The sequence below is a fragment of the Xiphophorus hellerii genome, chromosome 21, assembly GCF_003331165.1.
Source record: "Xiphophorus hellerii strain 12219 chromosome 21, Xiphophorus_hellerii-4.1, whole genome shotgun sequence".
NCBI lineage: Eukaryota > Metazoa > Chordata > Actinopteri > Cyprinodontiformes > Poeciliidae > Xiphophorus > Xiphophorus hellerii.
In genome coordinates, this window is record NC_045692.1 from 5,911,650 (window position 1) to 5,934,977 (window position 23,328).

Below are 23,328 nucleotides of genomic sequence, written 5' to 3' on the forward strand. Positions count from 1 at the left end.
TTGTCTGTGGTGAAAGACCATGAGCCATTTCTCCCACTAGGGCTGTTACTTGATTGATTGTTTTTGTTTTACTGGTTTGGAGCGAATGAACCGGGCTACACAAAAAAAACAAAAACTTAATTTTGGCAGATGTTGATGCAACGTAATACAGAAAAATGGAGAGAGTTTTTTCCCTTCCACACTGGAGGTTTGAACTCCAAAATAAGTTGTGTGCCTCTCATAAGGCACAGACCCGCCAGTGGACGTTTGCGGCGTCAGAAATTATTCGGCAAATGTGTTTCCATCTCCCCGTTTTTTTGGGGGTGGGGGGGGGGTGTCGTGGAAAAAATACTATTTCCAAGCACTGCTCAGGTGAAATCACTCAATCAGGTTTATTCATATATTGTGCACAATACAGAGAGCTTGTAGGACAATCAGTAATGAAACAAGTCTAGGAAAAGCTCTGTCAGCCAGAGACAACACATGAGTTTTATACCAAGGATAGAGAATTAGCAACAAGGAGCGAGACAGTCTGGTTCTGATGCAGCTGTAGAAAACAACTTCCAACCTTCTACATGTAACCCAAATAGTTCTTTTGGTGAGGGTTCATAAGCACTTCATATAACATGACTAGCAGATGTGACCTTAAATGTAATTTTTCCATCACAGGGTTTTTTTTGTGGAAAAACCAAAAACCACCTGAAAACATATTTGCAAAACTGAGAAAGTTCTCTTGAATTTTGCAAGTTCCATCAACCATAAGCATCCATTACTACTTACGTAAACGGCGCGCGACTCTGTGACGTCTACGTTCTTCTTCTGCATGTGCAGGGTCACACAGAAGTTTGATTGCAGTCGCATGGTTCGGTAGTATGAACGAAAAAAATAAAAAGATATGTCAGCAAAAAATCTGAATTGAGCATGGTGTGAACGTAGCCTTATTAGCTTCTCCATTCAGAAGTATTACATAAATTACAGGGATGATGGATTGTCTCCGGGGGGGATACTCAGGATGAGAGGAGGGATTATGATGAGTTTGAAATGACTCAGACATTTTGTTCAGTATCGCTGCCTCGCTTTTCATTCATAACCTCTTTCACACCTTTTTTTCCACTGGAGCAGATTTGTTTGTGTGTGAGGTTTTGAGAAGCGAAGGGAAGCCCACCAGCAGCAAAGCCCCTTTTGTTTATTTACTTTTGCCTTTGTTGGGTTGAATCAGAATATCTCCACACTTACCAATGCGCACACGCAGAGGAAACCAGCTGGCTTATGGCAACAGAAGGGGGCAGCGGCCTAGCAGCGCGGGTCAGCTGGAGGCAAGCGATGCTATTGTGTGGGATGGGAAGACGAAGCAATGCAGATCTCGAGGAGGAGGAGGTGGGTGGAGAGGCAAATCTCTTACAGCTGCAATGTTTTGCTGCGCTTAACCCCTGCAGGCCGGGTTCAAAGAGGGGTAGGAGGTGGAGGGGGGCAGTGTGTGGTTCGCAGATCCTTAACATCTGTATGTGCCGCGCATCGGAGGAGGAAAATGGTTACTAATGCAATCAAGGTCTCATTTACATCCTGCGGCGCATCCATGCTGGGCGCAAAAACACGACGCTCCATCACATGCAGCCACGCTCTGCTTCGGTGTTTAAAACGCTCCGAGCACAATGGAACAAATTATTGCCCTTTGCTCACTCTCACTTACTGTTTCCCTTTGTTTCGCTCGAGGTAAACGTTAACTTTCCAAAAATGTGTACAATGAGACAAAAAGCGTTGTTAAAAGAAATTGTGTGGGAGTGATACGTCCTGAGCTCTTCCTGAAATGACCAGATATGAATTTCTTCCATATATGCAGTGTTGAGGAAAAAGTATTTGTACCCTTAGATATACTTTCTGTTAAAGTTAAATGTTTCGAACCTGAAACTGTAGCTGCGTTTCCATTACAAATGTGTGCAAAACTTACTCAGTGTTCCATCAATCTCGATAAAAAACACAATTTCACAATTAAAGTGTTTCCAGTAAATAAGCACAATTAAAATGACTTGTATAAGTTCGTTCATGTGATATCATTAAAAAAAACATGGCGTGCCGTCATCCTCCAAAGTGATGATGGAGGATGATGGCAATCATCCTCCAAAAATCCAAATATTTTGCATTTTTTGAAATTCCAAAAGTTGAAAATTTGCAACTTATGAAAACAGGAAATTCTGAAGATTTTTCTTTCTGGAAATTGTGTGAGATTAATCTCTAAATTAGAGTTGGGGGCTGGGGTCCGCAAATTTGGACTTTTTAAACTCACAAATTTCCACGTGTTCTTGAGACTAATATCAAAATTTCTGATTTTTTTTGGGCAGAAATGTACTCATTTTTTTAATATATATATCTACAATGGCCCTAATATCCCCTAGTATTCCTCTTGTGTAACTTCTCTGGCTGAACGAAAGCTAATAGCTGAACTACTAATATTGTGAAGTCTGCTGTTGTGGTAGCATGACCAGCTTTAAATCACAGAAATGAATTTGAGTCACGGGTTAACAAGCTGCCCTGGTGTTTAATGTGGTGCCCTGATGGATAGGTTGTTCTGTCAGCAGTTGGTGACTGGTCTCTTCCTGTAAGGTCATCTCCTTCATCCTTTGAGCTCTGTTTCGTATAAATCCCTCTTGCCTGGGTTGCATTATTGCATGCGTGAGTGGGTGTATGACTGTGATGCACATGTGTTGTGGTCACCAGTGAGATGCCATCTTACCTTATTAATCTGCCCACTCACCACTTTGGTGAAGCTCAGCTGCACTCTGATCTGTGTTATATTTTAATAGTGTTGGTGGATGGAGGACTGTGTGTACGTTCCTTGGTAAGCAAAATGGGCAAACGGACCTTAGAGTCATAGTGTGTACATCAGAGGTCACGCTAGACTTTTTTTTGTTATCCATCATTTTGACCAACAACATCAAAAAAAAGGGTCATGTACTATTTTTACCCGTCAAATTATAATCATGTTAACATGGGGCTATTGTATCAGTTTAGTTCATATTCACCTAGTTGTACCGTGAATCCAGATCCCATCACACGTAGAGCAGATAAACCCATCTAACTTTTTCTCCGTAGTGACACAAACCACTGACTGTGGCCCCAATAACTTATAATAAATTAAATTAAATGGCTACACTTAAATTATCGTCACTTCACCTGCTGGGGTCTGAATGCACAGCCTCCCAAATTCCTCCTGATTCGCATCTGCAGAGAAATCTGCGCTAGTTTATCAGTCAGTTGGACCTGTCTGATCAAAACCAATCAATTGAAATCTGCAAGTTTTTTTTTACCCTTTTTGCGTCGTTTTGCTCCCCCAAAACGGAAAGATGTTATGTCTGCCGCGCTCCGATGGTGACTGGGAAAGAGAAGTCTTTTGTTGCTGACTTACCATTCCTGTTGGTTGTGCAGGAGGCCTTACTTCTGCTCTTCAAAGATGTATGGTAACGCAATTGCTATCTCCCGCCTCCATCATTTCAATCCAACGGGAGCAATGATCATCAACGGCATGGCTTTGTTTGCAAATTATAATTTGCTTTCAAAGAAAGAACAATGCAAAAGCAAACCACACCAAACAAAAAAGATGTCAGATTTTTGTCCAGACCAGATACAGTGTTATGTGATAATATATATTACAATAACAACATACAGTATATATTGTTATGTGATAATATATATTACTCTACACTGATAATATAATTTACACATTCACGAACAGCTATGGAATATTGAAAATGTCGACTAGAAATATTTTTTTCTTAATGTTTTCATGCCATCTCTACCACGGCGCCCCTATGACTGCTTACCCACTGAGCGGACCAGAGGAATTCCCTCATGTGACTACACCCCGAAAAACATATTGTTGCAAGATTCCAGAGAGGAACTTTATCTTTAGACTTATCCTGATTTTTTTTTTTTTTTTTTATTACAACAATACAGTTTTTTGGGGGGGGGACCACACACCTTTGACTATTTTATCTAAAGTTTCTTAAGACAGCATTCATATACACCACTTTGATGTTTTTGTGTCTGACTCCAAGACCGACTTTTCGATGTTTATACCAAATGTGGAATTCTCCCTTTAGGTGTAACATTGATTTAAGAAAAAGGACGTCAATGGACAAGCCTGTTTAAAACAAAACAAAATAAAAAAAATCATTGGAGCAAGTAGGAAGCAGTTACATAAGCCACGAGGCTCAACAGGAAAAAAGCTCTGACCTAAGAGCAGGTAATACTGCCAAATTATGTAACACCTTAAAAGTCATAAGATGGATTTTATCTGGACATTCGGTGCAGTTTAACATCAAATCTACTTCAAACTATTAGAATCCTCGCATTTGTACGTTGAAGAGGAACCAGTGGACGAAGAGGCGATGAGAAAAATAGAAAAGAAAAGTACTCAACAGGTGAATCCTGCCTTACTCCAGATTGCTTACCTCAGGTCAGTTGTCACAATGTGCGGAATTGAATGCAGGTTTGAAAAGTTCTCAGCTGAGTTTAAAAATGGGGAAAAATGTCCTTTCTGTCCTGCTGGTTGAGTTTTGAACGACAAGACGAGTTCACTAGTAGCGTTGGGATCCTGCATCCGCTCGACGGCCGTGCTGGCATGTCGACGGCGGTGTCTCCTATTGTTACCGAAGGCCCTATCCAGGACGAACATCCTCGAAGTGTTTACAGTTGTGAGGGGTGACGAGAGATAAATGAGTCGAGGGTGTGGGAGTGGGGGGGTTGTGAGAAGATGAGCATTCATGAATAGCAGCAGCAGCAGCAGCCGTGTTCCTCCCGCTCCGCCTCACGGCGTTTGGTCAGCCGAGGAGAGCCCCAGGAAACAGATGTGGGCCCGATAAGAGCAAGAGGATGTGATACTGTGGTGTGCCTTTTTTTTTTTTTTTTTTTTCTGTGCAAGTGTGGGATTTCCTATTGTTAATCCATTTGTGTGCTCTCACACTCCCAGCTGCTTCCCCCTTCTTTTTTTCTTCCCCCCCCCCCCCCCCCCCCACTCAACCTCTGGGACATTCTGGCCTGGGTCGCTCTCTCGGAGGAGCGGAGGCCACGGCGACTGACGTCTCCGCCCCGTTCAGAGCCGCCAAACAGGGCAGGAGTAAATCACGGTTGTTTATTCCATCGTCTCTGGCGTTCTGCCAACGGGGCCTTGCTCGCCGCTGACCTGCGCCGTGCCTCGGCGTACCAGGCAGCGCGCCCTCCCAGCAGATTCTGAGCGGAGGAAACAGGAGGGATGTGAGTAAGCCTGCTGCAATCTGGCACTTTGGTGTTTGCAGAGATGGAAAAGCGAAGTAAATCACAGCTGTTTATCTGCATCTCCCATACACTGTTTTGTATGAACCTTTGTGTGGGGGCGCGTATGCGTGTGTGTGTGTGGGTGTGGGGGTGTGTGTGTGTGTGTGTATGAACTCCGACAAACACACGCTTGTTCGACTCGCGATTGTTTGCAAGTGCAAACGTGAAGAAGGAATGAGTCACTGCTGGAGCTATTATGAGAGCTGCAAACACAGTCAGAATTGTACAGTGCACAGTGACCTGTAGCAGGGCATGTCTGAACTCTCCTTTTGTTAATAAACCACAGTAATTAACAGAAACAAAGTCTTATTTATTGAGGCAGAACCTGATGACTCCTGCGAGACACAGATGTGGAAGTTCTGGCAGAGAAATTACACTTCTTGCAGCACCTCGCAAAAAGTAGTCAACCCGCCCGTACTTCATCATGTGGAATATGAAGAAGTACGGGTGTTTTATGACATATATAAGATGTTGCGTGACAGATTATTTGGATTTTTGCAACAAGGAATATGATACATCGTTATAACATCTCTTACAAACAAAAATTTTAATTGGTGGAAAGTGTTTTATGTTCAGTGACTCCCCTTGAGTCAACACGCTCTAAGGCCTTGTCCACACGTATCAGGATATTTGGGAAACCAAATGGATTTTTACGCAATTTGGCCTTTGATCCACATGTAAACTTAGTCTTAAATCACTAAAAACCATCAATAATTTGGTTGGCGGTTCAACGTCCACATACTTCCTTTGACACGATTCCCAGTCGACACTGTCTTGTGTTTTATGAACTTACATTCTGACACAGTATTTAAAAGTAGTTTAACCTTTATATCCATCCATGCAAATGAACCTCCTGGTGCCATGTTTAATTCCTAACAGAAAGTCGTGGTTGTTTTGAAGGATCGTGATTGGCTGATACAGATATTAGCATTGCCCTACTCTGCCCCCTATGGGTTGGCATGTTAAAAACATTCAGTGGCGTAATTCATCAGGTTCGTGTGGATGAAGGCTATTTTAAAACCGGTCCTGGGTGTACAATATTATTTTTTAAACGATGTGGTGGAGATATTAACTTTTATAAAGACCTGGCTATGTGTTTACAAGGCCTAAGAAATTAAATGTTGAATTTACTTACGTCAGCTGGGTCCACTAAACCTACTCTATAAAATGTAGAGCATTACGCATTTACTTTTAACGTAATCATTGAGATAAAGATAGACTGACTTCAGTTGGATTTATGAACAGTAAAAGCAACTAGAAAATTCCTGAAGAAATTTAACCGGGGCCTGCCAAAGTGTGCCCGTCGGTTTGGACCCAGCGTTCTGATGCTAGAAATTAGCATCGATGCTAAAGAAAGCTGCAACGTAATCAATAGCATGTGGAGATTGACAAGATTGTTTACTAACATGGACTTGCACCATTCAGTAGGATAAAGTAAGTGTATCAGCTAAAATTAGCAAAAATGCTAATGTTAGCGTGATTGCTGTCACTAGCATGTGGGACATCACTAGGATGTTTTCTATAATGGTAGTACTCCATTCAGTAGACTAAACATGGCTAATAAGTCAAATAAATAGCTAATAGCTTATATAAGCTAAAATGCTAATGCTAATGAACTGCCTTGCTGTGCAAGGCAGTTCCCTAACCTGAGAGAAAACGATAATGCAGAATAATATTATTGCACCACCTATGGCGGTGCACTAACCTCAGGGGCATGTTGAGGCTTTTATTTTGAAATTTTTGTTAAGCTTAATTTGAAAGGTCCAAACTAATCCCATGTCTAATAGTCATTGGGTTAAATCAGTTATTTATTGCTCAAAAGAGCAATTACCTAATGTAAGATTTCTCAAGGCTTTTATTTTGAAATTTTTGTTAAGCTTCATTTCCAAGTGCCAAACTAATCCCATGTGTAACAATTGCTGGGTTAAATCAGTTATATAATGCTCAAAAGAGCAATTATCTGATGTAAAAATTGTCAAGGCTTTTATTTTGAAATTTTTGTTAAGCTTAATTTTAAATTGCCACACTAATCCCATGTGTAACAGTGCTTTGGATAAAAAAGTCACATAAAGCCAAAAAGAGCAATTATCTGATGTAAAAATATTCAAGGCTTTTATTTTGAAATTTTCAGTATGCTTCATTTCAAAGAGCTAAACTAATATCATGTGTAACAGTGCTTTGGATGAAAAAGTCAAATAAAGCCAAAAAGAGCAACTACATGATGTAAAAATATTCAAGGCTTTTATTTTGAAATTTTCAGTAAGCTTCATTTTAAATTGCCACACTAATCCCATGTGTAACAATGGTTGGGTAAAATCAGTTATATAATGCCCAAAACACAAGTAGTTCTAAAGGCCAGCTCAGTCCTCCTCTGTAGTAACTGACAGTTCCACCATGTTGTAGTTCTGACATTCAGCTCAGACCTCTTTTGTAGGCACTCAGTGTCCGCCATGTTGTAGTTCTAACCTTCAGTCATTGTAGTTCTAAAGAGCAGTTCAGAGAGGCAGACTAAATTCTATGTCTATTTTGAGTCTAACTGACACTGTTTTGTGTCAGTTAGACTTTTGTTTTGAGTTAAATTTGGCTCGTTTTTTGTTAATTATGTCGCCACAGTTACTCAAAATGCCAACAAAAGTAATAGCTCCCCTCACGGGATTGAGCCTCACGTTTTGATATATATATTGTGAGGGGCCACGCAGCGGTACGAGCCGCATTAACGGTAGTAGGAAGCGGCAGTTATTTTGAGGTGTAGAACAATAGGTGCCTGCCATGCATTGCATAGGGATTTACATCCCTATGCATTGCTATGGGCAGGCCCCAAATATGCCACATTCTGACAAAATAAGCAAAAAAAAAAAAAAAAAGGCCACGTTTTGAAAAGGTAAACAAATTACACAAATAGACTGGATGAAGAGCATCGTCATCATCAATCACTTTATTTTGGTAAATTGTCCACATTAAACACAGGAAACAAACAATAAACAAACCCATAAGGAATAGGCTGGAACCAAGCTTATTCTTTCCTATGCCATTTTATACCTAACAACCAACCAAGATATCTTCACAATACATATATAAATCTATATAACAGCATAAGATTTTTATCATTTTACATTTTAAAGCTCTTTTAAAGCTCACCAAGAAAGAACATAACTTATCATATCATTCAATTCATTCCACAGTTTCACACCAATACCGGAAACAAACACATCTACACTTTAATCTGGCTCTTCTCTTTTGCACATTCAAATATAAACATACCTCGCAAATTATATTTATTCTCTCTTAGCTTAAATAATTTCTGAATACCAGAAGGAAGACTTTTGTTCAACGCTTTATACATTATTTCCAGTATTTGTATATAAACAGCATCTTTAAATTTTTAATGTATTACTTTGAATGAAGAGTTTATCGGTGGGTTCACGGTATCCCACCTTATTAATAAGCCTTATAGCTTTTTCTGCAACTTAACTATTATATCAATGGTTGTTTTACTTGCATTTCCCTGCAAACATCACTTCTTGAATATCAGCAGTCTTTCCTCCTCAGCTTAATTTAGCACTACTTTACGTTCAGAAAAAATCACAATAAAATACACTGAAGCTTGTCCTTAAAATGTAGCGGACCATGGAATAGATCAAGGGGTGTGAATATTTTTTGCAAGCCTTTAAAGATGCACAGCGTAAGCAGTGTAGGACATCGTTTTTCCTCCCATGCTGTGTGATTTCCACCTTTATCAGCCTCATAAAAAGGTGACCTTTCTATGAAATAAGCACAGGCGATCCCTCACATGAAGTTAATTCCATGTAACATGATCCAGGTGTTAGCTTTGAATACCAATGCTGCTGTCTACTTCTCTTTTTTTTATTATTATTATTTATTTATTTATTTTTTTTACAGGCCTGCAACTTTACCCTCAGAGCAGGAAAACTTTACCCTTGGTGATGCCGACTCGGTGAGAGATATTCCTGTGTAAAATTCATGAATTCATAACTTTTGAGGGTATATTTCACTACTGATCTATTGGGCCGTGATAAGAATTCAAAGGTGAACGGAGCTGGAGGACATCTTCAAAGCGGTCGAGGACATCACAGGAAAGCCAATGAGGCGCGTTTGCCCTCCTCCGACACCCTCGGAATGCATTCCATGTGCCTCCCCTGCAACGCGATACACCGTCAGAGGGAAGAAAGAAAAAAAAAAACGATGCCATTGGAGCCTGCTGCCATTAATTTGATTTACATGGGGTTTCAGTCGAAGGCTGACGGAAAGAAAAAAATAAAAATTGGCAGTGTCAGCGAATTTCAGTTAAATCTGTAAAAAAGACCCAAAAAGGACAGGTGAGGAAGAAGGACGTCGATGGCGGCGCTCACAGGGGAGGACGGCGTTAAATCAGGTGGAGAGTGAATGCAGAGGTAGCAAACGCAACATCCTGAAAAAAAGTATTTTTTGCCTTTTGGATATTTTTAGGGTTTTTGTGGTCAGATCAGCACGGCTGGTTATGTTTTTCAATTGGCTTATCTTGGAATTTGTTCATCTGAAAAGTGCAGCATTCGTTAGTATTCATCACATACACCAAACACTTATTAAAACAAACTTAAGCTGCAATTACAGCAGGACATAATTTGAGGTTAATCTATGAGCTTTTTAACATCGGGAGATTTTTCAAAGTTTCTAATTCTTAATTGGATCTACTCCTGAACTTTAACTAGGCCAGTAAGCGACTAAAACGCGGTTCCACCTTATCCAACGTAGCTCGGACGGAATCTTAAAAAAGCTGATTTAATTTCTTACATGTAATTGAATGAAGTTTGTCAGACTTACTTTATTAACATTTGTTTAACATAACTTAGGCTTAATATACTTACTTGGATAAACATAAGTTGATTGCTTGTCACAAATTAACTCATTTTTTAAAAGCTGGATTAGCTAGTTTCTTTTCTCAGTGAACCCCCGTCTTAAGATTTTTATAGCCGCTAACATATTTTCGTCCAAGGTCCCACGCATCCTAGTAGTTTTTCTGGCAACAGATTATTCCACCTGAGCTGTGGAAGAATAACTATCTGTTAACTAACTGTTTAGTTAATGCCAATCTCTTAGTTTGCTTTTCTCTGCATTAGCATTTTGCATGCAGTACAAGAATTTCATCTGTGGTCTCAGCAGAGCAGAGAGCATACTGTTCACCAGTGTCCTCCAGTGAACCTCTCAGATTAAGGGTGTTTTCACTTCTGACTCAATTGGGGTCTAAAATTGCAACATCTCTCATATTTTCAGCTTGCGCCGTTCTCGTTTACATTCCATTGTGCCAAACGAACCAAACCGTTTGAAAAGCATGTTTACCTCCTCACCTGTGGAACTACTGAAGGGGACGACACAAAAACCTCTGAAGACGCTGAGTGCAACTTCCTTCTTGACAAAATGTAAGCAAAAATGGAGTGGCATCAGATTTTAGCCGTTATATGACTTTTTGTTTTATATGATTTCATTTCTCCCGATATCGGTAAACTCCCACGTTTGTTTTGGTTGTATTTACACAGAATATAATCGCATACAAGTGGACTTATTTTAAATGTCCCTCAGAGGCCTGAGACCAAAACGTGAGCCAGACTTACTAGATCTTTTCTGTTTCGTTTCGTCATCCACAACTCTAAAGGAAATGAGAACTTCGCCAAACAGGAGAAAAGTTGGAAGGAGCCCGACTGGGCACGATTTGTCAGACTCGACATCTGCCGCTTCCCTTCTTCAGAGCCCCACTGTCAAAGCTAACAGCCTGTAGCATGCATCAGCGGAGGCGGATAACCCCTGGTAGATACAAGGGAACAAGGAGACAATCAAAGGCAGTGGGCTCTACTGGAGGTGACAGTGGTCAGCTTCTGGAGGTGATAAAGGCCTTTGAACCTGGAAGCCGCTTCGGGCCCTTCCTTTGTGTCTCCCCTGCCTCCGTTCCCCTCTGCGTCTGGCCGAAGCGGGGTCAACTTTGATTCCGTCCTCTGGGGATGCCGGGCAGCTCTCTTCATCTCAGCTGGAGATAGAGAGCTTAAGAGAGACGCAGAGCAGGAGAAGGGATATGTAGTCCACATCTATCAGATAGCGGTCCATCTCCGGTGGCTGCTGAGCTGCAGGACAGGGGTCAACATGCTTGACCTCAAACACTTGACCGGGAATTCAGGAAAAGAAAAACAAACAGATAAGAGCATCTGTCTGGTTGCTGACGACAGCAACCTGGCAAGCAGAGCCCTGCGGTTTTTTTTCTTTTCTTTTCTTTCCCCATACTGTTAAAGCGTGCAGGATACATTTGTTTCCCAATTTGCCCAAGTGCAGCTTAAACCGTCCCTTTGCAAGTCTAATAACGGCCGACTTAATTCATATTTCACAGCGTCGTTCAAGGCCCGTAATCTTCACCCCATTGAATTTTATGGCTCAGACCTTCAGACTCACTCCACACCGCAGCCGAGTAAATATGTTTCGCAAATAGAAAAGTCTATCCTGCGAGGAGAAACCTCCCTGAGAGACATGCAAGAGTAAGGCTATGGAGGAGACTCTTCCGCTCGTCGGCTGTTACCATGGTTCACATCACGTCTGCCGTCTTACCTCCGCGGTCGATCGGCATTGAATTCAGGTCTTGACGGTTTCTGACTCTTCCCTCGTTTCGATTACACCAATCATCTCTGATTGGAGTAAAGTTCCACATTTTAAAATGTGACTGAATGTGCTGGATCCGTTTGCAGGCTTTCTGACAAAGTGAAACGAATCACAGGGCTTTGAATTTACTGTGGGAGAGGTGAAGGGTCGCTGGAGAGACGGGCGGGGGGGCGACCAGGTGAGCCGTGCCTGCAGGGCAGCCATCAGTCAAGACGCAGCAGGATGAGAACCAGAGCTCATCACTCTCAATCCACCAGACTCACGAATCCCCTCTGTATGTGTGCATGCAGGGAAAACGAAAATACAGTGGCTGAAAAAGGAACTTCATAATTAATGCCTGTACAGTTAACATAAAGGCAGAGTGCAGCAAGAAGTAGAGAAACGGCAAAGGGCTCCAGATTAACATCATCAGCAAATGAGGGAACTCTGCTAAATCAGGGATGTTGGATGTTTGCTAGCGACACTTTGGACCTTTCGCAATGGCATTGCTAAAAAAATTAAAAGGAACAAAGTGATGTTTTTAAATAGAAATATAAGATATACCTGTTTTAGCAGCTTTGAAACACTTTCATGGCACAATTGCATTGCATTTCCACAGTAGAATGCCACTAAAAGTGTCAGTTATATTTTTTATTTCTTTTTTTCTTGTCTTCATGTTTGAGACTCTAAACTAGCATTCACCACAGATATTTTATTTTCTAATATCTGTGTTTGTTACATTTTTTACTTGGCAAACTTTTGTTTTGTTTTGGGGCCGTGACATGCATTAATGTATAAATAACACTTTGTTTTTCAATTATGACATGCATTTTATTTTATTCAAGTTGTGTCGTATTTACTTGTGTAAATTTTTCTTTTTACAGATACGGTGAAAATATGACTTTGAAACCACAAAATGTAATTCAAACACACACACACACACAAAAAAAACTTGTAAAAAAAACACATGTAGGGTCGGGAGAACCCTGAGGGGAACAGTGAAAAGTGGAGAATTTGATAGAAAAATTCAACTAGAAGTTTAATTTAATTTTAGACATGCTCTTGAAAAAAACATGCTATTTAGAAAGTCAAAATCTTTTTACTATTTCAATCTTTTTTATGGAAAATTTCAAACATTTTTGGCAGAATGAATTTTTTTCTAGCAGATTTTCCACTTTTGAAACAGTTGCACGTTTTTTTCCAGAAGATGTCTGAGATTCTCAGAATTTCTGAGCTTTTTGGTGGAAAGTGACTCTTTGTTTTCCACCTACAATGGAATTCATCGCCGTACATTAGACAGCAGGTGGGATAACAAGAAAAAAATTCTTAAACTTGCATGCAAATCCACATCCTGATAGCCTCAAAAAGAAAGCGATCAAATGGTTGCAATGACCCAAAGTCCGGACCTTAACCCATTTCAAATGTGAAACGTGAGTGAGCTGAATGCCTGCAGACCTCAATGAGGCCATGTTGAAAATACTCTAGGCCAAAAATTACAAACTCAGCAATGAGAAACTGATGAAGTCAAAAAGAAAACTACTCTGGAGTTATTTTTCCCCAGATGTTGTTGTGAAGCCATTGAATCTTGGGGTCGTTCTTTGTTTTCCCCCATGACTTTACATTCTCCGCATGTAACGGAGCAGACACGGTGGAGTTTTTGCTTTTGCAAACTTATCTCTTGCAAGCGTGTCTTCCAACGAACCCGAGTTCCGTCTGGTTTCATCTTTAACGCCGGCTCCATTTTTTTTTTCTCCCTTTTTTCTGAAGCATCAGCCTCGCTGCTCATTTTAAACTCCACTGAGAGGCATAACCCCGGGACTTTTATGTTATCTGCAAAAATGTGCTGAATGCTTCATTCTGTCCTACAGCTAAGGGATCCTAAAACACCCAACCTACAAAACGAAATAAAAAAAAAAACAAAAACAAGCAAGAAGCTGTAAAATTGATTAATCCGGTCAATGGCACTCAATAAGTTATTTCTTGCACTTGTGACCGCTTGGGGCTGATGACTTGCCCTTTATTGGTAATTACGCGCAGGCCTCATCCTTGAACGTTACACCTGTGTACAATGATATCTTTATATTTATCGCCTTTCTCTCCATCAAGCTAACGGAGAAGGAGAACGCGCTTGATGAGGCAAAGAAGAGCGAACATTAATTATTCAGAGCTCAAATCACAAAAATAAAGATGGCAAACCAAATTGTTTTGAAAAATTCCGGAGGAAAGAGAAATGTTGGCAAGCGTCCCGAAACGCTGTTTGAAAATGCTCTTTGAAGGTAATGAGGCTCGCTCGTGGCACGCAGAGGCAGAAAAGTAGTGCCGCGGCGAAGCAGGCGGCGCGTTCTCGACCGGGGTTTCTTTTTTCTTTTCCTCTTTTTTTTTCTGCTTACATATCACTTTTGAGAAGGCACGTGTAGTACATTTCTAATGAAGTTCGGGATCATGCTTCCCCCCCCCAACTAAGACCACACGCCTTTCAAAGCGAGGGATGTGGGCGCAGGAAGGAAGGTGGAGGAGAAGAAAAAAAAAAGACGAAGAAGAAAATAGAGCAAACTTTGCACTCTGGTTCCGTGACTTCCATAACAATATGTCCGCTCGCTGAATTTCGCATCTTTAACACCGGAATTAAAGCCCGATATTAGTCTCTGTCCTATTAAAAAAGTGCTCTTCGACACCGCACTGCAACGAGCAATTTTAGACGCTATTATACAGGCTGTTTTATGGCTAATGAGATATGAGAGAATCTTCTTTCTTGGTAGTTAATAATACATATGAGGTGAGAAAATGCAGCTTTTATTGTATCCCCCAAACCCTTCACAATATGATGAAGAATGTGAAAGTTCAGTGGTTATTAGGCAGATTTTTGGGGCGTAATAAAAATGATAAAGGGACGATAAAAAAAAATGTATGCAAGAAAGGAGACTTCAGACTTCACCAATCATTTATTTATTGTATATAAATGTGTGGTACTGGTCAATATTAATTGCCTCTTGGGCAGACTTGCAGGATGCAGTAAATCATAAAACTGAGGATGATCTACCAAGGTTTTCTCCAAGCGCTTTTTCCCTCAAACTGTAAAACGCTTTGAATGGAGAGGGGGGGGGGAAAAGACTAAACCTTAGTGACCAGTTTGAACATGGATATGTCTCATGCATTTTAACCCAGGAGTGTTTTTGCAAATTTCAATTATGACCAAAGACATGATTGGTCTTTTTGCACATTTAAAAAGACCAATCATGTTATGTTTTACCTCTTTTAAGTCGCTTAGGATTACTAAAATTTGTCCTTACATTTTTTTTTTCCAAGTACAATATTTTTCCAGGCACATGGTGCCATTTTATAGCATAATAAGGTAACTGTTACCTTCAGTTATAAGAGCATGTTATATATCAAACATGACATAAAAAAAAATATATATTTTGTAATTTAATGGCTTGAAATTGGGCATCTGTCTCTTTAAAAACAAAACTCCTGCTCTTTCTGAAACTGCCTTCAGGAAGTCGTCACAATATCTCTCTATTAACACTTTAATGTTTTTACCAGCGTTTAAATGAGAAGTAGCTCCTATAATGAGCTCAACGGATGTGCAGTTCCACCAGGTCTTTGCTAATTGTTGCTGGCTAGTCTGAAGGAGCTGATTGGGGGAGTTTCAGGGGAGTGCTGCTCCTAGAGATGGAAGCTTGGAAACTTGGTCACTGCAGATCTAAGGAGGAGCTATGTCTTCAAAGGCGGAGCTAGGTCCACCCAGTCGTTTTGCACAGCTGAATGGTTGCCATGGGAGACTAAAGGATTTCTCAAACATGCTTGAAAGAATCAAAGCAACACTCCAGTTATGTTATTGATGAGGGACTAACATTATAACATGATATAAAACTAAAAAAAAAACTCTTTTAAAGTGTAGCTGCTGGGAACCCCTCCAGCTACTTAAGCACTGCAGTCCATTCCTGGATCCGTGGTGGAAGTTTGAAATTTTCCCCAACTGCTAAAGTTTGCCCGTGACGTGTGTAACGCGCCAGTTTGACGCTATGAAGCTTACCAGAAATTGCCTGTGTTGTAAAGAACCATCCTGCACTGCGAAAAGAGAAAAGCCGAGCTGAACGAAGTGGCTGTTGATGTTAATTCAGTATTTAGAGGTGTGGCCAACACCGACGGCTTCGTTCACTTCTTCGGCTGCCATGGCTCAAACTCATCGTTTACGACTTCTTCTTCTGTTCGCTGATTGGTCTGGCAGAAAATCGACTGGAGACAATCCACATGCTGCTGGAAGAATTATTTTCGAGTGGAATTTCTCAGGAAGGCAATAGCCAAGCTAGCTCCAAGCCACAAAACAAACAAAAGTTAGGTTAAGGACTTACATGTACATACTCTAACAGATGTAGGCTACATACAGGATGTTTTGATACAAAATACTTTTTTTTTTTAGTAGTAAAGGGGGTAAATTATAAAAAAAAATCCAATAACTATAATAATTGTTTTTTTCCATTTCTCAAGGTACACACAGTGCGTACCTCCGGCGCTGCAAAACATCCATAAAACATGGTGCTGCCAACCCCATACTTAACAGTTGGGAGGATGTTCCCAGGCTTATAAGCGTCCATTATGACCAACCCTCTCAATTTTAATTTCATTAAACCACAGGATATGGCTTTCAATATTTATTTGTCTCTAATTGCATTGGCAATCTTGTTTCTTTTATGTTGCTGTTGGAGTAATGGCTTCTTCCTCTCTGAGTGGGCTTGTCGACACAGGAATCATTACATAACAATATCCAGTCAGTTTCAAGCAAGGTCTTTACACGGACCTTTGCTGTTGTTTCTACATTTACATGCACATTTAGCACAAAAACACATTTCCCCCGTCTCCTCCGTAAACATCGTTGAGTCTACATAATGTCAGATTGTAAAAAATAGAAAAATAATAATAATAATAATAATCTTTTGATAGAGTAGGTAAACATCTGGTTTCAACTGTACATGAAGAACATACATTCTTGAACTCAGTCCAAGGGAAAGTCTGGATAGTTTAAAGTGATGTTATGCAGTGATGTTGTCAGTTCCTTTTAGCCCAAGCAGAAAATTGTCATGGCAGATACCCTGAAAGGTGATTTTATGCAGATTTTGTATCATTATGAAAAAAATACTTGAAGAAAATCATGATGTATATCAGAAAACCCTCTTTTCAAAGCATTAGAACACAACAAAAGTTAAGACAACTGATTTGTGCCTGCAAATGCAGGGAGAGAATATTAATCCTCACACTAGAGACCAACCTTGTTAAAAAAAAAAAAAAGTAGAAGAGAAGCCAGCCCCTTTATAGTTGTATTTTAAAATGGATTGAATTTGCTTTTAGATACCAGATGATTGCCAACAGTCAAAAATCTAATCAAAAATATATTTGAACCGACAGACGTTCCTCTGCCACAGTTCTGCTGTCTGTAAGTGAGAAGACACATTTCCAAAGAAACCATGGCTGCTTATGGAGTTTACAAAGTAACACAGTAGGATCTGGCCTGAATAAGAAATCCAGTTTAGCCTGCTGAAACGGTTTCAAAGGTTTTGTTACAGAGGAGAACGGCGACTTCTTTTCCACATTCACTCGCTCGTTCATTTTCCACAACCGATCACGGTCGTGGGAGCACTCACTGTCCAAGAGGAGGCGTACACACTGTCTAGGTCGCAAATCTGTTCAAAAGCAATCAGAGGGCGACATGAGACAGGTCACCAGGCACACACACATCCTCACACATCTCAGGCTGAAAGAGGAAATTGTAAAAAGCAACTTATCCTCACGTTCTTACCATATTTATTAACCTCAACTTGGTTTTACAGAGATATTTAAGGTGGCATTCTCATATAACCATTCACACACCACAAATATATGTCTCTTTTCCTTCTGTTTTTGCTATGTTGTCATTGCTGGATGTAGCACAACTACGAAATGTAAGTAGGACCTTTCTGGCAACATGAAGTAGGTGGAAAGATCTCAAACAGCAAGGCCTTATGCTCCATTCTAAAAGCATTGAAGGACAGATGAGAAGCAGTGTCTTCGACATTATGTCAACATAAAAAAGGCTACAAAACATTTATAAGGCTTTTAAACATCTGTGAACCACCGTAATTGACAAAAGAAGGAAACTTGTTGCGGTCGTAAACTGCCTTATCAAAATTACTCCAATAGTTCATAAACAACTCATTCAAGAAGTTACAAAAGAAACCTAGACCAAGATTTAATGATCCCCTCACTTGTTTCAGCTAAGGTCAGTGTTCATGATTCAACTCTCAGAAATACTGGGCAACAAAAAGGAAACCCATTGCTGACCAAAACGAACAAAAATGTACGTCTTACATTTAACAAGAAATACCTTGACGATCGCCATGACTTTTGGGTAACTCTCTTGAGGATGGTAGAGACAGACGTGGACCTTTGGAAGTGTTGCATCCCATTACGTCTCGCATAAATCTAATACCATTTCAGAGGGAAAAAAGTATGACTGTAGTGGTGTGATGGTCTGGGGCTGCCTTGCTCCTTTAGTAGATGGAGCAAGGCATCTACTGAATGCCTTGCTCCCATTCTTATGGTGGAATGGGAACCATAAGAGACCTGAAAGGGAATGTCTGCCTCTCCATGAACTTGGGTTATGCAGAGGTACATCTCACACACGTGTTATGGGGGTGAATGCTGTCTTTTTAAACTTACACACATCAATATGACAGTTTTAGGGTGACAGTGTCCCATAAGATGCAAAGAAGAAATACTTTATGCTTTGGTTGTTCAGTTAGAAATGCAATACAGGAGACGGGAAGTTCATAGAAAGCCAGCCAGACTATAACAACTATGTTATGTTGTAAATTCCAGTATAAAAGCTATTACCATGAGCTCCTTATTGGCAAGGACAGTGTGTTTTAGTCTTGGGATAAAGAATTATTTAGTAGCAAGGTCCAGGACAGTGACGATGCAATTTCTCCTTTGCAGTCCTAGTTATGGCTGATGGATATTCTCCAAACTCCTTGAAAGACCCTAAATTAGCTAGCATTACTCTTTACTTGCTTTGGATATGCATTCATTAGTATGTTTAGGGAGTTTACAGGAAGGATGTTATGGCCTTAGCCTAAAATGATGAGTTGCTGAAAACAAAAGTTTAATATTTCTATCCTTGCTCAATCCACGCAGAGGCAATGTCCTTAAAATTTTTGAAAAACAAAAAGAAACAGATGAGGGTGAGGAAACTAAATCCAGCTGATTTGCAATGCATTAGCTAGCACACTAACAGTATGTTACAGCCCATTAGCGGTTAACAATGATAGCTGATTTTCAGATGGCACAGATAGCCATTACTGTAATTCGCTCTAGCCTGCGTCAACTCCCCAATGACAACCGCTGCTTCCGGCTCTGACACCAGATCAATAATGCAAAAACCTCCCCTAAACCTCTGCCTCGCGGCTTCATCTAAAAGAGCTTCCTTCCGAACTAATGATGCAGGTTAATTGGCCTGTCATCGTTTAGAACTTTACTCTGGAAAAAAAAAGGGGAGTTGTAAGGGCTGCGGTTAAAAAGTGGAATGCTCCGGAGATGCGCCGATTTTCCTTTGCTGTATTGCCTGTGTAGCTTTATCGATGGCTTTTCTCCGTTTTGGCCGACCACCAAATTGCTGCTCTTCTTTGTGCTCCCCCTTTTTTTGTAGGGTCAATATGTTTAAGAGGAAACAGTTGACCGAGGAAGAACCGAGAAAGGCACGGCAGATCAAACACTTCCAGTCTTCTTTACACTTGAGGCGTCCGTGAATAGAAGAGCAGTATAACACTGGAAACTTCACTTTCCATCTACATTCACATCCTCTGACATGTCCTTAAGTAAGAAACGTATATTATGTCCTTCCATTCAGGACGAGTTGCCCTGGAGACTTCAAGCGTATTCAGAGAAGGAAGCAAACATACATTCATCTGGTCAAACATATGGTCCATTATATCCTTTCTGTAGGTATTATTGTCCCTCCTGATTTCCTTCCCACAGAACGCCCCAGGGGTTGAGCCACTTCTATCGATTGCCACCACTTATTAATCTGCCTCCGGGCGGACGCTACGGGCCTGCCATTTGTTAGTGGCTCTCCAACAGGATGCCATTAGAGCGTCACTGTCGCACATTATCCTGAATAAGTCATGAGGAGGACGGTTAAGGCCGCAACTTCCTCCCATATTAGGATAAACGACTTTCAGGCAAGGAGAAACCACGGCATGTTTCGTTAATATGCATGTAGAGGGGAAGTGTGAGCGAGTGAGGCGGACAGAGACAGACAGACGAAGAAAGGAAGGCAGATAGATAAGAATTAAGGACAGGGTATAGACCAAATTCTCTGAGGAGGGGAAGGACATTCAAGATCAATTGCTGGGAAAAGATGCAGACTAAGTACTTTCATTATAGTGAGAAAAGCAGAATTTTGCCATTAGGATTAGTTAAAAACACAGCTAAACTTCTAATTCAGCTGTCCAAATTGTTGTTCGTTTTCAAAGTTGCTCTATCTGGACCATTTTCTTCAAAGTGAAGTCTAATATGACCTCCATTTAACCCTCCCGCAGTCTTAAGAGACGGGGTCATTTGGAACCCACAAACTTTTTACCCTGTGAGGTCCACCAGGGTCGTTCTGGGAACTGACTGTCTGACTGGACAATTCCTGTTTCTACCCTTTTCTTACTGTGGCATCTGCCACAATATCAGTGTCGCACATGTCATGCGACACTCATTTTTTCCACAAGAACATACTGCCGTTATTTACTTAATACAGATGATTCGACATTTTTGTAAACACAAAAACAAAACTATGTAACAGATAAAATAGCCAGTTCTTAGAAAAATTTACATTTTCAAAAATGGATCATTTGAACGGATCTTTTGAAGCGAACGGATTCTGTATATTCACTTCCTTTCAAAAAGCCATAAGTCCCATCACTGATCAAAACTACAGGAGCTGAAGTTAGATTTCCGATTTACTTTTCAACTCTGAAATTTGCTGATAGATGGCTATTCTGACTTTGGATGTTATAGAACCAGAGGTGAGTTGTAACTAGTTACATTTACTTGAGTAACTTATTGGAAACAATGTACTTTTAACAGTAGTTTTACAGCACAATACTTTTAAAATTCAGGCAAGATACTGACCACCCATAAACTCTCAATGGAACTCCACTTGAAAGGAAAAAGTCATTTTATAAGCATTAAATCAATTTCCTGCTGAAAGCAAGCATAGTTAAGGAAGCATATGCCTGAATCAGTTGCAAATTTTTCTACAAAGTTTGGTTCGGTGATGGACTGCTCATTACTGTACTTGGCCACTTTCTTTCCTAAGTGCTTGGAAACAGATCCTTAAAACAGGCATGCATAAATAAACCAGACTAGCTGCTAATATCGGAGAGACGGCGTGCCAGCAGCAAATGCTTTTCACACGCTTCCATATATTCAACCGTAGATCATGAGTTAGGCAGCAAATATGCAGAAACCGAAGGCCTCAACGCCACAGAGAGGCGATTCTCACCAATTCATAAGTAATCTCTCCAGACAATAAGCTGATCAATTAAGAGCCGCATCGAGCAACGTTTACGTTACAAATACGCCCCAACAGGCTTCATTACGACACATCGCTGCTGAGATAAAAACAGGTCTGCTCTAATTGAGACCCTGTAGATTTGTCAGACTTATCCCATTTATATGGCATGCTAATAGTTCCTCCATATTGAGTCTTCGTGAAATATACACAATTTTTTTATTTTTTAGGAAAAAATACCCAGAGCTTGTAAGCAAAACAGCCAAAGCTGCCTTTGTGATTTCCAGATGTCTCCTCGTGCAGCAGGAATGCAAAGTTAGAAGAGTGGACTGAGCTATCACACTTGTAAGCAGATATTTAATGATCACAGCATCTGCCGCTCGGGAGACAAGCCGACTTTCCCCCCGCAGGTGAACCGGTCCGCGCTCATCCATAGTTGGGGAGGGTCAAACCTCAGCTCAGCTGGAGATTGCAATGTGAAAACATCACCGTTGCATTTCCAGCTAAGGTTTGTCTCCAGGGCGAAGGAAGGTGTAGTTAACGGAGAGTCGTGGTGGAATGCCCTCATCGGCTTTCCTGACTTTAGAGAGACTTTTCTCGTAAAATCTTCCCTCGCATTTCCCGTTTCTTTTATATTTTTTTTATGAAGAAGGCCATAACGCTGAGGGAAAGTCTCGGTGAAACGAGTCATTTTCAACAAGAGTTGCTGTTTACAAGTAAAAGCCTTGCTTTTAAGAAAATTGGGAGCATGTGTGTGGCTCTCAGCAGTGTTTGACCATGACCGGATCATTAGTGGAGATTGGTTTGACTTTCTGCTGAACTCCAGTTAATTAAACAAACATTTTACTTAAAAGAAGAAAAAAAAAAAGAAAACATCCAGGAGGAAGCCTATAAATTTGCTCGAGTAACATGGAAGAAGTGATCTTACAGGGTCTTGCACAAGGATTTGCATTACATGTGATGTGAGAAAACATAAAAATGTGTTTTGTTGGGCTTTTATGTGAAGGAGCAATGGGTGAAAAAAATGAAAACAGAAGATTCGCTGAGTTGACACTCAAGTTATTATTTTTGGACCTACAAAGGAACAATATAGTTTATTAATGAACTAATAAATGTAGTTCATTTATTACAGCTAGGAATTAGTGATCACGCCTGAAATCTGGGTGTAGTGATGGAGTCAGACCTGAACCTTCAGAATCACATAAAAATGGTTGCAAAATCAGCCTTCTATCACCTGAAGAACATTTCCAGGATTAAATAAAGATCTAGAGAAACTCATCCATGCATTTATCTTTAGTCACAATGATTACTCCAACCGTGTCTTCACAGGTCTGTATAAAAAAAAAAAATCAAACAGCTGCCACTGATCCAGATTGCTGCTGCTTGCGTTCTCACTAAAACTTCGAAGAAAGAGCACATCACGCCAGATATAAAGTCCTTACAGTGGCATGAATAGAATTGAAGATTCTGTTGTTAGTTTGTAAATCACTGAAAGGCGTAGCACCAAAATACATTGAAGATCTGCTGCTGTTGTATCAACTTTGCAGATCACTCACGTGTCTTGGAACCAGAACCAAACGTGGAGAAGCAGCATTCAGCATCTACGCACCACAAATCTGGAACAAACTTCCAGAAAACTGCAAAAACAGCCGGAACACTGAGTTCCTTGAAATGAATACTAAACACCCATCTATTTAAGAGTTGCCGTTGGCATTTGACAAGATCTAACGTTTATTGCCTGGTTTCATAAATGATGAGCGTATGATGTTTTTATGATGTGGAGCCCTTTGAACCGCCTTGCTGCTGAAATGTTTGTTCAGTGAAACGACTTGTTTGAGTCCTTTTATTCTACTTGTGTCTGGACATTCTTGAAGGCAGCACCATCC

At 40.5% G+C, this 23,328-nt stretch overlaps 1 long non-coding RNA gene across 1 annotated transcript; it reads left to right on the plus strand.

Moving 5' to 3' along the window:
- The first annotated feature begins 8,223 nt into the window (after nucleotides 1–8,223).
- LOC116711588 (uncharacterized) lies at nucleotides 8,224–12,724 on the plus strand. The gene is made up of 2 exons (XR_004337277.1): nucleotides 8,224–9,244; nucleotides 9,328–12,724. It is a non-coding gene; the product is annotated as an uncharacterized LOC116711588 (long non-coding RNA).
- Nucleotides 12,725–23,328: the final 10,604 nt, after the last annotated feature.